We start from the raw sequence: 14,344 nt of genomic DNA, 5'->3' as shown, positions 1-14,344 counted from the left end.
TCTGTAAACTCTAGAAAATTAGAGAAATGACAATAATTATAGAACAAGGTTCAAGTCTTTTGTTCATAGAATCACTATAGAACCTTGTTTTATAATTATTGTCACACCAAGTCCAAGATGCCATTGTCCAGCTCTCTGATGCAAAAACCATGGCTTGTATCAGGCACACCTTAGTCTCCAGATTGACATCATTGCTCTTCCATGCTCTGGAGAGGTCTCTGACAACAGACTTTCCCAACACATTACGTCTTTTAATTTCCTGGCTGCTGGTGCCAAGAGCATTGATTGTGGAGCCAAGCAAACTAAAACTGTTCACAGTCTCAATCTCTTCACCATCCATCACAATACTGCCAATCGCCTAGTGGTGAGAATCTTAGTTTTCTTGATATTGAGCTTCAATCTATATTGAAGGCTGCAGTCATTGACCCTCTGAAGCAAATGCTTCATAGCGTGGGCATGTTATCAGGAGAGGCCAGTCCCTGGAGAAGAACACTGTGCTATTAAAATAGAGGGTCATTGAAGGAGAGGAATATCCTCTATGAAATGGAATTATATGACTGCATCAACTGATTTAAGCACAATAGAAATCATGAGGCTGGCTCAGGGTGAGGCAGGGTTTCATGCTGGAGTTCTTGAGGTCTTTTATGAGTTGGAATTGACTCAGCTGCATCTAATAACAATAATTTTAATAACTGTTTCATTTAGAGATGCTATCAGGAGACCTCAGGGCAAGCATTTCAGGAGCAGCATAGATTTTGCCATTTTACAGATCTGGAAATCATGGTCAGCTATGGCTGAGTTGAAGTTAGGTATCATTGTTACTAGGTGATATTGAGTTGTTTATAAGTCATAGTAATTGTCAGGTATTAGAATTAAAAACTATCTAGTCCTGTGCCATCTTTGTGGTCAGTACACTTAATGCCTTTTTTTGTAGCCATGATTTCTATCCATCTTATCCAGAAGAAACCCGTGTGGCCACAGTTTCAAATCTAAGCTTGGCAGGAGTACTTTGAGCAACAGATTAGGCTCTTTGCCCATGACTGTAAGTTACCTAATCGTACTGTGTCTCAATATCCACATCTACAAAATGGGGACAATGATACTTCCTCCTGTATAAGCTTATTGTGAGGATTAATTGGGCTGATTTATGTGAGATACTTAGAACAATGCCTGGCACAAAAGAAGCATATATCGTAAGAAGAATCAATGACTTTTTGATTTGTGGTGTTAGCGTAGAACATTGCCTATCCCATGGCTGCCAAAAAAGCAAATAAATCTGTCTTGGAGGAAGGGTAGCCAATTGCTTCTTAGTGGCAAGGATGGCGAAACTTCATTTCACATTCTTTGGGCATGATATAAGGAGGAAAAAGGCATAGAGGGTCAGAGAAAGAGAAGACAACAGGGAATGAAATGGGCTGACAGAGTCACTGTAACAATGAACTTCAGTATGGTGGAGCTCATCAGGATGGCACAGGATAGGGCAAGATTCAGAGTCACAGTGGTGACAGCTGAAGTGAAGGCTCTTGACAACAACAGCAGTATTCTTCTTATTACTACTATTAAAAGAGAGTTTCAATGGATGTAGAAATGGTCTGTTAACTCTAAAGCCACAAATCTTAGTTTTATTTACAAAGCAATAGGACTTCCACTGTTATCACCAAGTTACATTGTCCCGACTCTATTTTTCTGATCTTTTTCTGTCATCATGAGAAACATTCCAGTATTGAAATGTCATTTGCTTTTGTTTTATATTTCTCCTTTCTTTATTCAAGAGCTATTTAACTTAGCTCCAGATTCAAAACCTATCTTTGCATTGTACCCTAACGGGTTTGGAGTATCCATTTTCTTCAATACTAATTCTAATTGCACTGATCCGAAGTACTTCTTACCACACATTTACCCAGATCCTGGAGCTATAGGGAATAGGCTGCATGCCAAGCTAGCACAGGCTAGCAAGGGCGAAGTAGGGTGCCAGGGCCCCTCTAGCTGTGAAGCCTCTCCTAATGTTCTGCCCTAGGAAATAATTCTGCCAGTATCGAATGTAAGGTTGATGGGCAGAGAGACCACACACCTGGAAAGCGAACCAACCTGGGTTTGGATCTCAGCTTTACCTTTCTCTAGCTGTGTTGTTAGTGTGTTGGCTTCATTTTTTCAAGCATCAGTTTCTTCCTTTATTAAAATAGGGATAATAATAGTTGCTTTATCAACCTGTAAGAATTGAGTCAAGATCTGGCTTTGTCTAGCACATAGTCTGCACTTAAAAAAATGTATTAACTAAAGTCAGTGGGCTTTATTCTAATGATTAAAAATCTGTTTAAAATGTTCTGCAGTACACTGAGTAAATTACTTGATATATCAGGGTCTTTTTTTTTTCCTTTCCTTTTTGCATCGCCAAAGAGATATGTGGCATCAGAATTACAGGAAGACTCATCAAGAACCTGTGTTATGCAGATGAGACAACCTTGCTTGCTGAAAGTGAGGAGGACTTGAAGTGTTCGTTGCAGAAGATCAAGGAATGCAGCCTTCAGTATGGATTGCATCTCAACATCAAGAAAACAAAGATTCTTACCTCTGGACCAATAGGCAATATCATGATGGATGGAGAGGAGAGTGAAACTGTCAACAACTTCAGTTTGCTTTGATCTACAATTAACACCCTTAGTATCAGCAGTCAGGAGAGACACTGGGAAAGTCTATAGTTAGGAACTTCTCCAAATTATTGAGGAGTAGTGATGTCAATTTGAGGACTAAGGGTAGTCTGATTCAGGTCATAGTCTTTCCAAACACTTGCTACGCATCTGAAAGCTAAACAGTAAATAAAGATGACAGAAGAAGAATTGATGCCTTTGAGCAGTGGTGTTAGAGAAAAGCACTGAACATCTCATGGACAGTCAAAAAAGCAAGCAAATATGTCTTAGAAAAGGTGCAGCCAAAGTGCTCTTTGGAAGCAAGAATGATGAGGCTTTACCTCACATACTTTGGACATGTTGCTAAGAGGGGCTACTCCTTGAAGAAGGACATAATGCTAGGAAGGGTGGACGGTGCTGGAGAAGAGTATTGAGAATACCATGGACTGCTAGGAAAACAAAGAGATTCATCCTGGAAAGGGTTAAACCAGGTGACTATTTGGAGGGAAGGATTCTGAGGCTCCATCTAACATACTTTGGACATGTTGTAAGAAGAGACCGGTCCTTGGAGAAGGACATCATGCTGGGGAGGGTGGAGGGACGGTGCAGGAGGGGAAGGCCCTCTATGAGGTGGATTGATTCAGTGACTGGGGTTATCAGGATGTGAATGTCAGAGACAGTGCGATTGGCACAGGACAGAGCAGAATTTAGGGCTGTTGTGTAGGTCGCTATGAGTTGCAAGCGACTCGATGGCACATAACAACAACATATCGCTTTTAACCTGTTCTCTCCCTCATCTGTTTCAATGCAGTGTACATAATTTATCCAGTTTTTCTAATTCTTACCCCAACCCTGATGTCAGTCTCATTCTACAACAGTGGCACTATACAATATTTGTCTTTTTGTGGCTGAGATATTTTACTCAGCATAATGTCCTCCAGGGTCACCGATTTTGAATAATATTGCATGAGTTCCTTGTTTTTCAATGCAGCATAGTATTCCGTTGTGTGAATATACCACAGCTTCTCTATCTATTCGTTTGTTGATGGGCACTTAGGCTGTTTCCAACTCCTTGCTATAGTGAACAAAGCCACGATGAACATGGGTGTGCATATAATGCTTGGATGTCAGTTGTGGTCTTTTTAGGGTATATTCCCAGTAGTGGAATTGCTGGGTCAAATGGTATCTTTATTTGCAATTTTTTGAGAAAGTGCCACACCACTTTCCACAGTGGTTGCACCATATCTTTTGTTTATAGGGTCACTATAACTCAACTCAGCAGCACCTAACAATATAGTAGATGTGTTAACTTCATACCATGTCATCCCGGCTACTCTGAACTCTATCTCTCAGAATCCATGTCTCTGTGTGGATCCAATTGGAGTTGGCAGCATGAGAAATCTGTGTTACATTTGAAAAGTAGATGTGAAGCAGCAGTCATTCTTTATTTTTTTTCTTCTTACAGTCCTCTCCCTGTGTGAGAGAACATTCCTCTAGGTCATATAGCCCTGGTGTACAAGTTGCCGTACAGTGGTCACTTGTGGTTGCTGTGAGGCTGAACACTGTGACACTGATGTGTCAAATGCGTTAATGGTTGGTTACCCAATGCGGACAGAGAGTGGGATGGAACTCCCTGATCAAAACAAGCTTAGAAGGAGGAGTGGCATCTACTTCTGTAATAGCTTGCCTCTGGAAACCCTATGAACCTGGAGAGAGGATGAGACACCTAAGTGTTAAAGACTCTCCTTCACAAGGTCGCTATTAGTCACCTGCAACTTGATGACACTTAACAACAACAACCCCCTCCCCCACCCCGGACCACTTTACTATGCAACTCTTATTTTGAACTTTTGTCATGCCAATAATAATGCCTATTTTTATGTTCCTTTTATACAGTTCTGTCTCTCATCTTCTTCAATGCCGTGTACAATATTTATCCCCTCTTTTCTTAGTTTCCCCTCAACTCCCATATCAATCCTGTTCTATAACAGTGGCATTATGCAATATTTTTCTTTTTGGGACTGAGACATTTCACTCAGAATAATGCCCTCCATGGTCACTCATTTTGTATAATATTTCATGAGTTCTTTGTTTTTCAGTGCTGCATAATATTCCATTGTGTGAATATACCAAAGCTTCTCTATCTATTCGTTTGTTGATGGGCACTTGGGCTCTTTCCAACTCTTTGCTTTGTATACAAAGCAGTAGTAAACATGAGTGTGCATACATCTGCTTGGGTGGCAGTTATGGTTTCTTTAGGGCATATTGCCAAGAGTGGAATTGCTGAGTTAAATGGTATTTCTATTTGCAACTTTTTGAGAAAGCACGATACTGCCTTCCATAGTGGTTGCACCATTTTACACTCCCACCAGCAGTGCAGAAGGGTTCCGGTCTCTCCACAACCTCACCAACATTTGTTGCTCACTGCTCTGTTAAATTTTACTATTCTTACTGGGATGAGATGATATCTCATTGCTGTTTTGATTTGCATCTCTCTTAGAGCTAGGGATTTTGAACATTTCTTCATGTGTTTGTTTGCCATCAAGTTGTCTTCTTTGGAGAAGTGTCTGTTCATATCCTGTGCCCATTTTGCAATTAGGTTGTTTATCTTGTTGTGGCAGCAGTCATTCTTATGCTGCGCCACAGACTATAACAACATGAACAGGGTAAAGTAGTCTGTAACTTAGCTTGTGAGCAAGGAGGTGCATCAGGTCTGCAGTTCTTCAGTCCCTGCCAGACCTTTCCCTAGCTTTTCCCAAGTCCTGAGCTGAGGATCCGTACAGTTGCATGCAAAGAGAATGAGCTTCTGTATGGATCACCAATGTCATAGAGGATTGCAGTAGTGAGAGGGATGAAGGTTCCAGTTGATTTCATGCCCTTGTTCTCCATAACTTAATGTATTCTTTACTGACTTCTGGTTCAACTGATCAGCTTTAGACATAACCCAGACATGAGGACTTTTACACCAGTCCTCACAATTCTCTAAAATCTAGTTTCTATCATCAACTCCCTATGGTATGTCAGACTTCGTGATTTCACGTCTCTGCTTAAACGCTGACTGTTCTAGGAGAAACATTAGCAGAACCTTAAATCAGACTTACTTTAAGGATCAGATGAGATCCCACAGTCCATGAATGAAAAAATACTTTTAAAAGAATAATATGTATTTGTGCTATTTCTTAAAACTTCTTTTCCTGTTTTTCAGAGAGAAGTCAGACATTGAAATGATGGCTCTCTGGTATTACTCTTGGCTTAGACACAACTAGGGACATGCCACCCATATGCAAGTATTTACTAGTAAATGGTGTGACCACAGCTCAGAGCTAGATGTCATTCTAGAATGGGCTTTTTACAAGAAGTTAAGCACAAATTGAGGTTACTGTTAGTATTACGGTCAGCAATGACAACTTATATTTTGATTATTATAATCCATAATTACAGCTTGTTTCTTTGCAGTTACCAGGGTTTTCAGAATGCTTTCATCTCCATCATTTTATTTCATCCTCATAATAGTACTAGCTTTTGGCATTACATGCCCCCCTCTTTTTTTTCCAAATTATTTTTGTGTGCGTGTACTGTCAAATCAGATCTGACTGGCACCCCCCCTTCTTTTTAAAGAGAGGAATATTGGTGCTCAGAGGAATTAATTGACTTGCACAGAGTGAAAGAGTTAGCAGTTGATAGGGCCAAATAAAAAATTATTTCCTGGACAGGCTGGAGAGCAATATGCTGAGTGAACTCAGGCTCATAAGGACAAATACTTCATAAGATCATTATTGTAAAAATAGAAGGGTAACTAGTAAGAAAATCCAAAGGGGGGAGAGGAGAGGGGCAAGGAGGCTGAGGGTGGGGAGAGAGGGATATCACAGGGTCGCAAAGTTAGGTGAGCAGAGGGAGGGCAGGGAGGATTTATTAAAGATCCAGTGGGGACCTGAGAAGACAGGGTAATGGTGAGCATAGATCAATGGTGTTTAATTTTATAAAACACAGTGTAGGGGAATGATCAGATGTAGCAGAACATGAATGACAGAATGTGTGAAACACAATGCATATGAATGAAACACAATGTATACTAATTTTGTATACGAACCAACATAATATTTAAAAATAAAAACAGATTTGCTGATGCTACTACATTCAACAGTCATCCTTTGTGTTACAATTAAGAGCTAGAGACAAACCTATTTATAAGTGGGACCAGATGGAATTGGTCGAGGTGTGTGTGTGTGTGTGTGTGTGTGTGTGTGTGTATTAATTTCTTTTTTGCAATCATTCATAATTCAACATTTTATGCTTCTTTGATTATGTAAGAGACTCTAATGGCTTAGCTGCTAAACAAGCCAGTGGTTGGAACTCACTTGGTGTTGCAGTCCACTTCCATCAATATTATATCCTTGAAAACTCTATGGGTTCTGTCCTACCCTGTCCTATAGGGTTGTTCTGAGTTTGAATCAATCTAATGAAATGAGTTTGTGTTTTGGTTTTGTTGATTCAAATATCCCTGGAATATGTGTCCTCAGTCAACCAGTTTGCTTTTTTTCCTAATAATATGTATACAGAGGGAATTTTTTAAAAATCTAGATATTTTGTGTGAGGGGTGTTGGAGATAACCAATTGGTGTCACCAAGTGTGCTAACTCATGACGTCAATCCTTACCTAAATGTACTCAATCATACAGTGATGTGTATTAACATTAACATTAACATATAGTGATGTGTATTAACATTTTTTTTGTCTTTTCATCTTGAAACAGAGGGAAGTGTGAAATTTTATTTTTTTTTCTTAAAATTTTTGAACATTTGTGTTTCCTTCCAAACAGGGGCAAGTGTCAGGTGTCCCACCCACCTCCCCCCGGAAGTGTGAAATTTAACCACTACCCTTGGTCTCTGTACAAAAGCAGTGTTTTCCCCAATTAGATCTTTACAAGCATGCCATAAGAGGTAGTGCGATTAAACCTGCTTCACCCTGTCTTCTTTGGATCCCCACTGGATCTTTCCTAATTCCTTCTCCACTTTCCTCTGCCAAGCACACTCTGCAACCCAGTGATTTCCCTCCCTGTCCCCAACCCTTCCCCTTCCCTCTTTGAATATAGAGGGAAGATCCACATACATCTTTAATGGAGTAATGTATGATAAAAAGCTATAAGTGACTTAAATTCACATTCCTTAAATTATATGAATTTTGTTATGTGCCGTTGAGTCACTTGTGACCGATAGCAACCCTGTGTACCACAGCTCTGAACCCTGCTCTATCCTGAGCCAACCCTATTGTCTCTGACACTCACCCCTACTAGCCCAGTCACTGAGTCAATGCATCTCACTGAGGGTCTTCCTCTCTTGTGCTGTCCCTCTATTGTCCCAAGCATGAACCAGTCCACTGACTGGTTCGTTCTTGCAATATGTCCAAAGTATGTCAGGTGAAGCTTCAGAATTCTTGTCGCCAAGGAGCAGTCTGGTTTCACCCTCTCCAGTATGAACCTGTTTGTTCTTCTAGCAGTTCATGGTGCAATTACTCTTCTCCAGCACCACAGCTCAAAGGCATCAATTCTTCTCCTATCATCCCTGGTCACTGTCCAGCTTTCTGATGTATAGCAAGTAATTGAAAAGACCAGGGCCTGGATCAAGCGCACCTTAGTCTCCAGACTGTCATTGTTGCTCTTCAGTGCTTTGAAGAGAAATCTGACAGTAGACTTTCCCAATGCTATCCATCTTTTGATTTCCTGGCTGTTGGTATCAAGAGTGTTGATTGTGGAGCCAAGCAAACTGAAGCTGTTAACAAGCTCAATCTTTACACTCTCTTTCAAGATGCTGCCAATTGGCCCAGTGGTGAGAATCTTTGTTTTCTTGATATTGAGCTTCAATCCACATTTAAGGCTGCAGTCCTTGACCTTTTGCAGTAAGCACAACGAGTCCTCCTCAGTTTCAGCTAACAACAAATTGTTCTGTGAAATCTTTCCATATTTTATTTTTAGTAAGCAAAATTATTACAAAGATAACATTTTTAAGATATTTCCTCTTCCTTTAATTGTGATTTCATTCTCAAAAAGTTATCAATATGAGTTTATACATACTAATTACATCAATATTGTTGCTATTGCCATAACATTGTAGCTCAAATACCAGAAAATCTGATGCAGATCAGCAACTATAAAACTGTTGGAAGAAATGAAAACAACAGTTTCTGCTTATTGAGCATGCAGACTAGACCGCACCATTTGAAACAACATTGTAATTGCATTATAATGTGTCCAAAGTACATGAGGCAGAGTCTCATCATCATCATTTCTTTGAAGCATACTGGCTTCTAGATTTAGGTTTTTCTTCTGGCAACCCTAGTATATTTAATATTCATCAATGCTATGATTCAAATAAATTACAGTGTTTTCAGTCTTCCTTTCTCATTGACCAGCTTTCCCAGCATATGAGAAGATTGCGAATACCATGACTTAGATCAATGTGCTATATATAGTCCTCAAAGTTACATCCTTACTGTTTAACCCTTTAAAGAGCAGATTCCCTTTAGAGCAGATTCCTCCCCAATGCAATGTATTCTTTTCTTTTTTTTTTTAACTGCTGCTTCTATGGGTGTTGATTTTCAACTTGAACTTGCGTATTAGCGATTGATGGTCTGTTCCACAGTCAGTCCCTGGCCTTGTTCTGAGTAATAATATTGAACTTTTCTGTCATTTCTTGTTTTCATTATTATTAATAATAGTTCCCATTTATTGATCACTTATGCAAAGAATTATACATTATCTTATTTAACTAACCTGAAATCCTACTGCTCCACTTCCCTGACCCTACCCCTTTCCAAAATAACAAAAAAGGTGCAAATAAGCCCATTGTCATTGAGTCAATTTCAACTCATGGTGAGTCCATGTGTTAATAGAGTAAAACTTCCATGGAGTGTTTTTGGTCACCCTGAGTTATATTCCATTCAAAGGTACCTCATAACAACACCAACACTCGATGGAAGCTGATTTCCAGGCTTTTATTTCAGATTGCTGTTGTCAGGGTTCAAACCATCAACCTTTAGGACAGCAGTTGAATACAAACTATCAGCAGTAGCCAGGGAACTTCTAACAAACAACACTTTCCAACAAATCTATTTTGAGGGGTGGGGAAAACAAAGCCAAAACAAATGAACCTCACCCTTTCCGAAGAGATTCTGAGTTATGGCCAATTCTCTAAGGCTGTACGTCTTTTCAGGGGGAAACAGGCCCATTAGTCTCCTGAGAAGCAGCTGGTGGATTTGAACTGCTGATGTGTCGTTTAGCAGTCCTTTCAGTAGCCCATTAGGCCCCTAGGGCTCCTTAGACAGGTTTGTTTACTTCCATTTCACTTAAACAGAGACAGATGTGCTCTTAAAGCTGCTAAGCAGAAGAAGTAGGATCCAAACACAGGTCTGTCCCACTCTAATGTGTTTTTTTCAATATGGCACATTAAGATGGAAAAAAGTTGCCCAACTGGAGTTGGTTATCTTATTTTGCAATTAGGGGAATTCCTGCCAGTATAATTCCAAGCACATTATTATTCAGTAAATGGCACAGGAGTTGGTGTAGGACTCTGGTTTAAGAAGCAGGCTCTGGAGCAAGACTGCCTGGGTCTAAATTGTACCCCTTCTACTTCTTAGCTCTGTACAAGTATACCTAAACCTAAGTTTCCTCAGGTACAAAATGGAAATAATAATTAGGAACATGCTGACTTATTTACCAAATTCACGAACCTATTGCCCTTGTATCTGCCATGACTCAGCAGCTCTCCATCAGGTTTTCAAGGCTGTGAATCTTTATGGGAGGAAACTGTCCACCTTGTTCTTGTTAAGCAGCCTGGAGATTCCAACTACTTGACTTTTTGGGGAGCAGGGTAAGTTGTACCACACTGTGCCACCAGATGTCCTCAAACTTATTGCAAGGATTAACTGAGATGATCTATACAAAGCACCTGGTACAGCTTCTGACTCATTGTTGTCACCAAAAATTTTAATCATTTTTAATACCATGACCTGGGATGAGATGGATTGACACAGTAATTGCGGTAATGATCATAGGTGTGTTGGAGACAGTGAAATTGGCTCAGGATAGAGCATTGTTCAGAGCTGTTGTACATAGGGTCGCTATGAGTCACAGGCAATTCCATAGCACATAACAACAATACTATGTTTATTATTTCAGTTCTCATGTGTCTTGCCTTTACCCCAATTGGGGGAAAACGTGGTGGACATGGGTAAGCAATTAACTGGAAGGAGAAGAGGCCCCCAAGTTTCCTTGGAACCCCTCCCATTCAGTATTCCCTCTGCCTTTGTAAGTCTATGGACCCACTGTTTCTCCATTTTCTATCAGTTCACGCTTTCTGGTGTATGGTTTGGGTAAGTGTTGGTGGTGACTATAGGAGAGGGTTAGCTTAAAGCCCTGAAATGGGGGAGTGGTAAGTGTAGGATGCAGAGGGAGATGAGTCCGGAGGTCCCTAGGAGGTGGGATGGAGATCAGGATGGGTTTTACATCCCAAGAAGACTGGTGGCTTCTGCAGTCTATTCCAGTGGGGCTGGCATTTGGGTGGAGGGACACAGAAGAAGTCAAGCATCAGGCTATCCTGAGTGCACCAAAGGACAAGATCGACAAGTGGGGATGCTCCACTTCTTCCCAAGGTCCGAGAGCCATAAAGAACCCTATCTCTCATTTTCTCCTGTTTACCATGTGTGTGCTCATCCTTCATTACAAAGTGTCTACAGCCTTCAGATTGCCCATAGTCTCGGGCTGATAGGAGGTAGGGGAATCCTCTGGGGTTTGAAACGGAATGGTCTAGTCCTATCAGGATCTATCTGAGGGGATGTTTTTCTTCTCCAAAGATCCCTGTGCAGCTGAGACAGAAAGATAGAAACACAGAACAGTGCAATCCACATAGCAGAAGGTTCGCTCGCCAGGCGTCAGAACCTGGTCCTCGCCACACTGGGGATGACTCAAGAGGCTCCTGGGGTGTCATCTCAGACACTGGTCATGGAGTTTAGTTTTGAAGTGGGTTCCCCCCCCACCCCGTTACTAATGTTAGAAGAAAGATAGAATAAAGTATGTATACTTCATTGAAACAGACGAGGGAGAGAACTGTTTAAAAGGGATATATGATTAGGTATTATTGTCATGACAGGAGTCCAGAACGAAGGCTGCTTAGTGGAGTGGACTTGGGGGGAGAGATTGTATAACAATGAAAGAACTTTTCCTTTTACTTTTCAAAGAGTAGAGCAAACTAGGGGGTGGGGGTTGGGCAGGTAGAAAAGTGTAACAATCAATGAATGGAAATCCAAAGTCTCTGTAAAATTTCATTAAAATTAGGGGAGCTCAGGTGGCCTAGTGGCAAGAAACTGTGACTACAATCCCAGAGGCGCACAGTTCGAACCCACCAGATCCTCTGCCAGGGAAGGATGGACAATCTCCTCCTGTACCAGTCAGATCTGATTTGACGGTACACGCACACAAAAAAATAATAATAATAATTTTTTTTTTAATTTTTCATTAAAATTGATAATAATACAAAAATTAAATGGCGAAAACCTCGAAGCCAAACATGTTTAGTGCCAGAGCCATTTCTAGAATTCTGGGTAGTTATGAAAGCCAATAATTTGTCACCCACTTTAAAAAAAAGAAATATCAATTGTTTATACTGCCAGCTGCTATCGGAGTGATTCAGTCTCACAGTGACTCATACGTTTTGTTTCATAGACCTGCAGCCCACAGGATTTTCAAGGAGCACAGGCGGCTTAATCTATAGAGAGCATGTTGTACTGTCTAACCAAAAGGTGTCAGGTCTCTCTGGGTTCGAAACCACCAGCGGCTGCACAGAACAATGATCCTCTGTTCGGTAGTCTCCTGTTAGGATTTAAAGCCCTCCCTGGATGGCAATGAATTTTATATTTTTTGGTGACCTTTCAGAAACAGGTCTCCAAGGCTTTGTTTAGAAGAAATTTGAGCCATTAACCTTTAGGTTAGTAGCTGATTCATTAACTGTTTGCACCAGCCAGGTATTCCTCAGGTTGTTTATGCTACCTAGTGACAATGAGAAAAAAGATTGATAATAGTGTTTGAAAAGAACACAGTGGTTTCTCAAGAAATACTGCTCAATAAATAACAAAACGTACTATGGCAGGTTTGGAAACAGGAGTGGCATCCACTTCCTAAACAACATGCCTCCAGAAACTCTGTGAACTTTGATAAATGTCGATAGCTGTAGAGGGGCTTCAGGCCTTTTGTTCTTAGGGTCTCTATGAGTCCTGCTCGACTTGAAAGCAATTAACAACATTTTCTGAGTGTATTGATGAATGAATGAATGAATCTCACACAGAAGGAAAAACCAGAAAGCTTGAATGAAGGGAGGAAAACTCTCTAAAATGTTATTATGTACTGACTGACTTAGGGATGACGTTTGTATTTTCTTTATGGTCTAGGTTTTTGTACTGTGGTTATTGTTGTTGTTGTGTACTGTTGAGTCAGAACCAATCCTCCAGCATGTTTTCAGAGCCAGTTAATCACAATGGAGGAGATTGCCCATCCTTCTTCCACGGAGCAGCTGGTGGCCTCGAACAGCGAACAGCGTGCCTTAGGGATTGCAGCGCAGCTTCTTGCCACTAATAGCAGGTAATTATGCCCCTAAGAAAATTAGAGCCAAGATTAAGGGATCTTTTTCCATATGAAGTAGAGATCTGCTTGGAGAATCAGTAGTTCAACAGTGGGAGGATACCCTGTTTGCTGAGGGGTGGTATTTCCCCTCCTGTTTCAAGTTGTTTGTTTTCACTCCAGGAGCTTTGGTGATGTAGCTTGCAGCCAGCTGTGCTGCTACCCCAAAGGCTGAGCTTTCCTGGCAGTTCAAGTGAACCAGCAGCTCCTGGAGAGAAACAACGAAGAACTCCTCTTGTGTGACTTACAGGTTCAAAAATCCAAGGAAGGGTTAGCTGTGAGGAGGGTTCTGACGTCCTGGCAATGGGTGAGTGACCAAGAGAGTCATTTCACTTTTGCTCTTTCTATTCCAAGAGAATGAGATCTCTTTCCACTCTAATTAGGTACATGTTGACCCCTTTGTTCTCCACATTAATTAATGTCCAGTGTCAAATCTTGCCAAAAATGCTGGAAAGGTAAGATGTTGTAGTAGTTGATTAATAGAGGAGATTTAGAATAGACAAATCATCTGAATAAAATACCTAAAATTTATTGTTAAACTGGGAGAAAAGAATCTCCTCATGGTACATATTTTTTTTTTTCAGAAAAGATAATTTTCCTCATTGTAATGATTTCTCCTGACTAGAATAGTTTTATAGCAAGTAATTAGTCCCTTTGCAGTGAACTGGCATAGCACTGAAAATTGGCTTTTGTCCAGCTAAGACCAGATAAGATTGGGGAAATCTTCTCCCAGGACTCCTTGTTCTTTTATAAGTAATTGGTCCTAAAATACTTACTCATTATCATCTAACCTCATAACCAGCTAGACTGAAATAAAGTTCACCAAGGGACCCTTGGCCATTTTAGGATTAAATCAGAGGAGCCTGGTGTCTCTGTTATCAGAGCTCAAATGCTGATTAGAAGACCACTTGGAGCCCCTTTCTTATCTCCTGAAATCTGATCATGCTCTCCCTGGGGAAGGTATCATTGCGGTTGGTTGGCTGACAGAAGGCCATATGATGAGCAAAAATGAGGTTTTAAAAGTATTCTAGATTTTTAAAAAAATTTTTTT

The sequence above is a fragment of the Elephantulus edwardii genome, unplaced genomic scaffold, assembly GCF_000299155.1.
Source record: "Elephantulus edwardii isolate Elephantulus edwardi_28Jun2011 unplaced genomic scaffold, EleEdw1.0 scaffold00005, whole genome shotgun sequence".
NCBI classification, from domain to species: Eukaryota; Metazoa; Chordata; class Mammalia; order Macroscelidea; family Macroscelididae; genus Elephantulus; species Elephantulus edwardii.
This window is presented reverse-complemented; position numbering follows the sequence as displayed.